Raw genomic sequence first — 8,334 nt, forward strand, 5'->3', positions numbered from 1 at the left:
CGTTGATTCCATTGCTCGGCTGTACTGCTGTGACTCACATTCAGTTTGATCGGATGTCAATTTTGTACAGTGTATGTTGCGGTTAAAGCTTTGGAAGTCCTGGAAGTCTGCCGCTTGTTTTTTTCTTCGGTGATTTTGCCAACTGCTTCTTTCTTTCATATGTAATTTCTTTATGACTCATCCCCACAATTTTCATTTTGTTTGACAGCCATTCTTTGTCAAGGCACTCGAGCTATAGTGGTGGAGTGCCTCCTTAACGCGTATGAACCATTTCGTAAAGTCGTTCGTTTTATCATTATGTGTTCTAGCTTCTCAGTCTTGTCCCTCAGAGCACTGGTAAAAGGTTCTATTGTGTTTGGAGTAGTACATTATTGGAGAGGATATACAGAGCTGGAAAAATAATTGCACGACTGGAACTAACTCAAGGACTGTTTCTGATGATGTTTGACGTTAAAAGCCAACTGCTCACAGTCTGTGGTTCCCTTGGCACTGTTTCCATTCCTCACAAGTTGTTCAGCTAAACAAAGTCCTTTAAATGTCATATCACTATTGGTCAATCCATGTGAATAAAGATTCTTATCAAAATAAAAAAGCTTTTAACCATCAGCAGTTTTTCTAAACTGTCAAATTATAACTGACAGCAAGATGAATAATGCACGCAGGTCTTTTGCAAACGTATGTCTGACCGAATCGGACACTCTGCCACCATTCTTATCAGCATTCCTCACTGAGACTAAAGGTAAGACACAATTTTCTTTGTTTATCTTGCAATTTTTGATTGCCTCTCCGTATAACGCCAACTACTAGATAACTGTAGCTAATTAACAGTCCTTTTTTGCATCGCCATTTCCTCCATCGATTTTTGTTTCCGCTTCAATTTTCGCTCGGTAGATCAAGAGAAAACTAGGGCAGCTGACAGCTCGCCGTAGTCTAGCTATATATTATCGTTTGTTTACCATGTCTAATTTTGAGCTTAGAAGCTCAGGAAATTTAAATAGTACAGTAGGTAGCGACTCACAGGAATAACATAATTGCTTCATTTATTTACATCACGCATACTCACGCCATAAATGATTCAACAGCGGAAAACCAAGCAAATTATTTACTCGCCTTTAATCTTGTATTATGATTAAAAAAAGAGAACTTTGCCGGCTGTTCATTAAGAGTCTTAAAAAAGAACCTACGTCATATCTCAGCAATAATATAAATCGTGGTGCGCATCATGCGAAAAGTCTTGCATTGCAAACTGAAATATGGCAACAGTTGCTGCCGCTTTCTTGCTTTTAATCATATCTCGTGTCTTTTTCCCGAACTTCAAATATGAATTGTCCTCACCAATTGCCATCAGTACTTAGACCTCTTTGCCCCTTGTGAGGCATAGGGCTTCCACCATAGCTCACCACTGGACCCTATTCTTTGCGATCTTCTCAGCCTCACCCCATGTCTTCCCAGTGTTATCCAGCTCCTTTGTCACCGTGCGTTCCCACGATTGTTTTGGTCTTCTCCTTACACTCCGTCTCGTCAGCTACGTTCATCTTCTAAAGAACTTCTTTCCATTCCGCACTTCAATTTGAAAATATATGGCGCAAGATCTTTCTCTGTAGCAGCTCCTACACTTTGGAACACTCTTCCGTCTGACATCAAGAACAGCTCCTCAGTGTCCCTTTTTTAACATAAACTAAAAACGTTCCTTTTTAAGAAAGCATTTTTATAACTTTTTAGCGACATTTTTTATTTTTACTTTATTTGTCTTAAGTGTTTTTAATATTTCTAACTGTAAAACGCTTTTGAACTTTTAGGATATTGGCGCTATATAAATATTTTATTATTATTATTATTATTATTATTATTATTATTATTCTCTGTTCCCTTTTACCTTGAGGGTTCTATGTCACGGCCATTCTAGTGGGGTTTGCTCTCCCCTTCCTCAAGGTATGGCCAGTCTATTTCCATTTCCTTCGCATTATTGTGATTGCCACTTCTTCTTGTCCAGTCCTGGTCCAAAGTACTGATTGCCATACATTTCCTCAATTTTCAATTCTGAAAATTTGGAAGGCATCCCGACAATATCCCCAAGTTGATTATCGTCAAAATTCTCGTCACCTCAGGTCACGTCTGCTGTTTGATTGGCTAGGATAAATCCCGGGGGGAACGAGACTCCTGTATAAAAGGGACGGGATTGCTCTTCGCACTTTTTTGGGGTTAAAAAAAAAGCGGTTTTAGTACCTCAGGGTGTTCAGCCTCAAAAGGCTCACAGCGGGAGCTTCTGTGGTATCTTTTAGCATATTGGGCTGAAAACAAATATGACAGGAGATATCTGAAAATCAACTGATTTTTGATTTTGTCCTCGAATTGGTATCATCTCTTAGGGGTGGAAAAATGTTAAGCAACGCCCACAAAACAGGATCTTGGTACCTCTTAAGGGTTCCTTTCAGAATTTCCGACGAGCCCCCCCCCCCCCCCCGCCGTATTTTTTTTAAAGGAAGTTCCCGGGGGGAGAAATGCACTCTTCTTTATAAGAATGTTTTTTTCTTTTTTTTTCGGTAAAAATCGTGAGATATCACACCAACTGTAAAAATCTAAATAAGTTTTTCCGGGCGAGGCTGAATATTCTTATTTTGCTGTCGATTTTAGAATGAAAATATTCTTATGAATATTCTTAAATTATATTGGTATCTGGATGGTGTTAAAGTAATTTTGGGGCCAGCCTGCAGGAATTGAAGCCCGATATGACACACATTACTGCTTTCAGAAATGTTATTAGTATCGAATATACGGCTAGAACTGTTACGTTGATCTTTGTCTAGTTTTTCCGTTTACTGAGGGAAAGGAAGGATTTTATACGGTTTAGTTGGAAACATATGATTGTGATGTATCTACAATTTTTCAACACAAAATGTTATTCTTTTTAAAATCTCAACCTCGGGTTCATTCTTAAAATGGTTTTAAAATTTCAGCCTTGTAATTCTTATTATCCATGTTCTTATAAAAAGATAAATATATATTTTCAGCCAAGACGATCAATTACAATGCCACCAAGACAGCATTCATTTGCCTTCAAATAACAATTAAACTATGAGTTTTCTATAAGTGAATAGTCAAAGAGGCGTAACTTAGTTGATCAGTCATAGGAAACGAAGGCGAGAAGTCTATAACAGGCGCTCTAAAGGATTACAGCACCAAACCCTACAATTTTGTGTGTTTTTAGGCCTGAAATTAAGAATGATTTTCAGTTTCAACAGCAGTGCGTGCGATCGTTATCTATCAGCGAATAGAAAACGACGAGACAGCCTATCAGATTCACGGATTTTCAAAAGAAAACAGCTGAGGGCCTACTGATCAGAATCCAACAAAAGCTTAAGAAAAGAGAACTTTTAACGATGCATTTCCGTTTCATGTTACATCGCCATCATCATATAATCATCTTTGTTATTTCTATTACAAGAGTTGTAATCTCGATTTACATATTGCTAGAAGCATTTTAAATAAACATCTTGGGTTTTTCATAGTTGAAACATACTTGTACATTTGACCTCAGCGAATAACCAATATGTTTGCTAAATACATACACATTTACGAAACTCAACGAACAAACTTATACTGCCCAGGCCTAGAACTGAGTATTTAAAGTGCAGCTTCTCCTGTTGTGCTTTATGGACTTATTTGCCTCAGGATAGAAGACAAATTAATATAACTCTCGGGGTTTTTAAAAAAATCAACGGGTTCACACGGCAATCATGAGAACCAGTTGATTTTTGCAACTTATATAGTATATTTTCATAATAGTTTGTAAATGATGATTTTCCGTGTAAATACAAATATAGATAAATTAAGAACTCAAGCGTTGGTTTAATTCATTCGTGGATTTCCGATGCCGTAATGAGTTGATGAAGCTGAGCGTACAATTATCAAGTAATGTGGTGAAACCATCAACTGTTACTTTCCTTTTAGTAATTGTATTTTATGCCTAACGAGTGGTCTACGGTTTTTAATCACATGTTAACCTCCGGTCAATTTATCGCGATTTAGACCATATCGCAATATCTTGAAATCAATTACATCGATATCTTCTCACGAATGGGTTACTGAATCGATGTTTCCTCAGCGGTTCCTTATAATGCACCTTAGAATTCCTGTGGCGAGAGGATAAAGATTTCACGTAAGTTTCATCAAACTGTGCAGTTTTTTTTTTTCTCCATAGGTCGAAGAATACACGTACTTTTATTTCGGACTTAGAGACAGACGATGACAGTCGCTCGTCTGCCGATTTCTTTGTGCATGAATTGAATCTGACCGAAGAGGAAATCTAATAGGGAGGTCATTTCTGGACATTACTTGGATCCTACCGGGATTACTACAAAGACCAAAAATACTTTTTTCGATATGCTTTAGAGATCTCGCAAGGACCTAGAAGTGAGAACTAAGGCTCCATTACACGATAACGGGATGGTTTAAAGTCACCACCTCGCCTTGAATTTTGGGAGTAAACAAATGAACGTTACGTTGAGTGGGGATTCCAGGAATGATGGTGTGCTGCGGAGTTAAATTTCATTGTACCTCTGAGCTATTTATCTTCCGAGGGAAAAGAGAGAGGGTATAAAATAAGGAAAAAGGGAGAATATAACTGGCTGGACTGACCGTGATAACTGGAAAGATATATTGTCGTTCAAAGATAAGCGGCCACTCCTATACTGATTATGCGGTGGGAAAGTTCGAATCTGTGTTTTACAAAACAGGAAAGAAAATTTAAGAAAAACTAAACTTAACGCAACATATCTACCAATATCATTATTTTTTCCGCAAGTGATTTTTTATTCTTTGATATTTAAAGTTTACAACTCCCACCTCTATTAACAATTCAGGAAATAAAACTTAATGCATTTCATTTTATCGGTTTCGGCGAAGATCTATACTTAGTGTACGGTTGAAACAATAACAGATTTTCAACGCTTCGTTCCGCCAAAGGATAAAACGCGAAGTTAATGCTTTTCATCGGATCAGTTTAATCGTTATATGCTATCAGCCTCCTTGCAGCTAAAACGCTCAAAATTGCTCAGTTCTAAAAGACATTTTCAATTTCAGGTGAAGAGAGATCTCTTTTCGATCTTTCAAGTTGCCATCTTGCCGAAGCGCCGAAACATTTACATGTGCTTCGTTTTGTGTGATACAAAAGATTGTTTCAAGCTTTTCAATCATGCAAAAACATCAGTGGGTATTTTAAAGGGCTTTGGCTTAATCTGCAAAGTGCTAAAAAATTATTCTAGCGATCTGCTGCAGAGAAGATTTACCGAGATAAGACTTAAACAAAGTCTTTATATTTCGTTTGGCCGTTGCTGCGATCGTTGTCTGTGGCTGTACGGCTATGTTTCTTTAGCAGTTTTCTGTGCCGTTGCAATTTGATTCTGATGGGGGAGTGATCACTAACTTCAGTCGGAACTTCTACTTACTTAGCGAATAATCATGGAAAACGAAAGGGTGATTCTTATGATTTTTACAAAGAACAAAATTAAGCAAATGGTATATGAATTAATCATACTGACTACCATATGCATATGAAACCGCGGATTTCGATGGTTTGTAAGCGGGTACAACAAACGCGGCTGCATATTCGGCTGCCCAGCGAACACAAATTTCTCTTTACAGAACTATTCTATGTTCCAATGATTTTCATGAGGTACAGTACTGAAACGTTGCATTAAATGAATTCAAACCAAATTTATCCTCACAAAGCAAAAGGCCACACTGACACTGACAAACAAACGCACAAAAAAGGTATTTTAAGTTAAAAGATGATTGGGTTGTTCTTTCAGTTTTCTCGCTGGAAAAAGAAGGCCAAAATACAGCTAGGTTTCGTTTCAGCCTAAGGCAGAATATTGTGGTATGTAAGGGTTTATAAGGAGTTCGATTTCAATTTCCTCCGACCAACACAATTCTGGGTTATTATTGTCGGTAGGTCTTTTCATTCAGAGGTGTAAACAGGATTAAAGGTGGACAAAGACCGATTTGCTAAAACCCCTCGAGTTATATTTTAAAATCAATTTACAAATTCCAGCGGTAGGCCTCTCTTAGTACTGATTGGCTAAAAGCAGGTTTTTAATTTCTTTTATCTATAAAGTTCTCTTAAACATAACAATACAATTTAAATCTTAAAAGCATGAAAGTTACATGCCGACAGCTTCTAGAAAAAAAGGGACGTGGCTGTTGCTGTTGGTCGATCGGCGCGAGTGACTAACTCGTTTATTTTGAAACCTAATTGCCCCAAACGTTAAACACCGCTGTCTCGCGAGCTCTCATTAACGGCAACGAAAACTGCGTTGGACATGGCCGAGAGTTCCTGAGCGCTAATGGTTATCCAGGGGGAGGTGATATGAGTTCGAGAAAGCGGGAACTCGAGGTAGCCAAGTCCAAGATAGGGGGCTAGTCTTAAACTGTATTTTTGCAAAGCTCGTTAGCTGGTTAACATTTTGAAATTGGTTTATCTTTCACCAGAGGTGCTATTAATAGCAAATTAATTAACTACCTAAAACATGGTTAAGACCAAAATTTCCGAGGCTTAAAGTTTTATTCAGCTGCTTTCTCGCACGTAAAGGGTTTTTAAGGATTTTTTTGTAGCACATGTATTAAAAAGTGGGTGTAAGAAATGTCGCTATCTGTCTGTTTCAGTAAAGGCTGGTTTCCATATGACTATGAACGCTGCGATCGCCGCGATGGCTACAGAAAAACGTTAAAAGAGCTCAATCACGGTATTTTGAGATATTGGAACCAAAAGGTCGAGACAGCAGAAGGCAAATCGTAACTTTTAAGAAGATTGCGACATTTTGTTCATTTATAAGACATGTTTCGATGTTATTAACATCATCGTCAGTTACAGAATATTTGAAAAACCGTTAGAACTATATAACAACTACATGCATGTTTCGCCTAGTTGTTATATAGTCCTAACGGTTTTTCAAATATTCTGTAACTGACGATGATGTTAGTAACATCAAAATATCTCTTATAAATTAAAAAAATGTCGTAATCTTCTTCAAAATTACGATTTTGAGTTACTTTGGCGACGTACAACCTTACCGTTAAATTGAAGGAAACCTCAAAACAATAGTTTCCTAAGACATAAAAACACCAAAGAGATGATATTAAACCTTGAAGGAACAAGAATGATCAAGGATGGAGGAGATTAATACGGATTACAAACGACGAACTTGAAAAGAATAGGCTAAACAGTTTTAAGATGCGCAAACAGCGAGGTAGCAAATGATCTATTGAGATCTACGATTGTCAAGATAAATCTTTAAAAGTCTATCTCATTTGTTTTCGCAATGATCTCAGTTACTAAAGCTGGAAAGTGGTTTCCTAACGATGGCAACGATTGCTGAACGTTATTGGAGCAATCGTACCTATGGAAACCAGCCTTAGATTTAGGGATTTTACAAAAAGGCGGTGCTGTAACCCTTCTCTAAAATTTAGGCAAACTTTAAAGTGTAAACCTGCGAGTGTACAACAGGGGCCACAAACCACGAACCGGTTTAAACCGGTTGAGTACGTGGCTTAATCAGTCCCCTGGTTTATTTTGAAGATTCTGAGATTTGCGCGAATCATTTAAAATGGAAATTTCTTATGAAGAACTTAATCTCTCTTCAGACGAGAGATTAATGAACTTCATCTGAATGTTATTTCTAAATTTAACAGTTTCTCTGGAAGTTTAAAAAAAAACATGCTTGTTCCATTTTTTCTGTCGTCTCGCGCAAGTCCTTCTGTTTGGGAGACGGCATGCTTCAGTTCGAAAGTCGTTCACGCTCTAGATAAATATATTAACTAGTGAATGCTACAGACATTTTAATGGGAAGTTACGAATACACGGGGAACAAGACTCTTTCTTACAGATTTCTTCATGTCCACCTGTTCAGGAGGCCTACGTAGTGTTTAATTCATTTGTGGTTATGAGTTAAATGGAAAACTGTAAACTTGTATCGTGCACTAGTATTCTAAATGATATAATTTTCCAAGTTTTTCACATTTGTGTGAGAACACGACTCTTCTTCAAAAAATCGTGCACTTTCACCATCGCTTTCGATTCAATACGTCAGCTTTTATTCTTTGAGCCTTACGCTGTACGTTAATGCATTTTCTCTTGGTTAATGAAATTAGTATAAAAAGAGCCGACATTAAATTTCATCCTCTCGGACCCTGTTTGACGTCATGTTATTGCACGGGGTAATTGTATAAATTTGGTTACCTCAGGCAACATCTTTTCTAATTCGTCACGACTGAAACATTTTGTTAACAGTGTAGTTTAATGTTGTATGCTTCTATCGCTTGTCGCCTGTAAGGAAC

Source organism: Orbicella faveolata, unplaced genomic scaffold, assembly GCF_042242905.1.
Source record: "Orbicella faveolata isolate gen_17 unplaced genomic scaffold, um_ofav_v1 contig_2, whole genome shotgun sequence".
Classification (NCBI taxonomy): Eukaryota; Metazoa; Cnidaria; class Anthozoa; order Scleractinia; family Merulinidae; genus Orbicella; species Orbicella faveolata.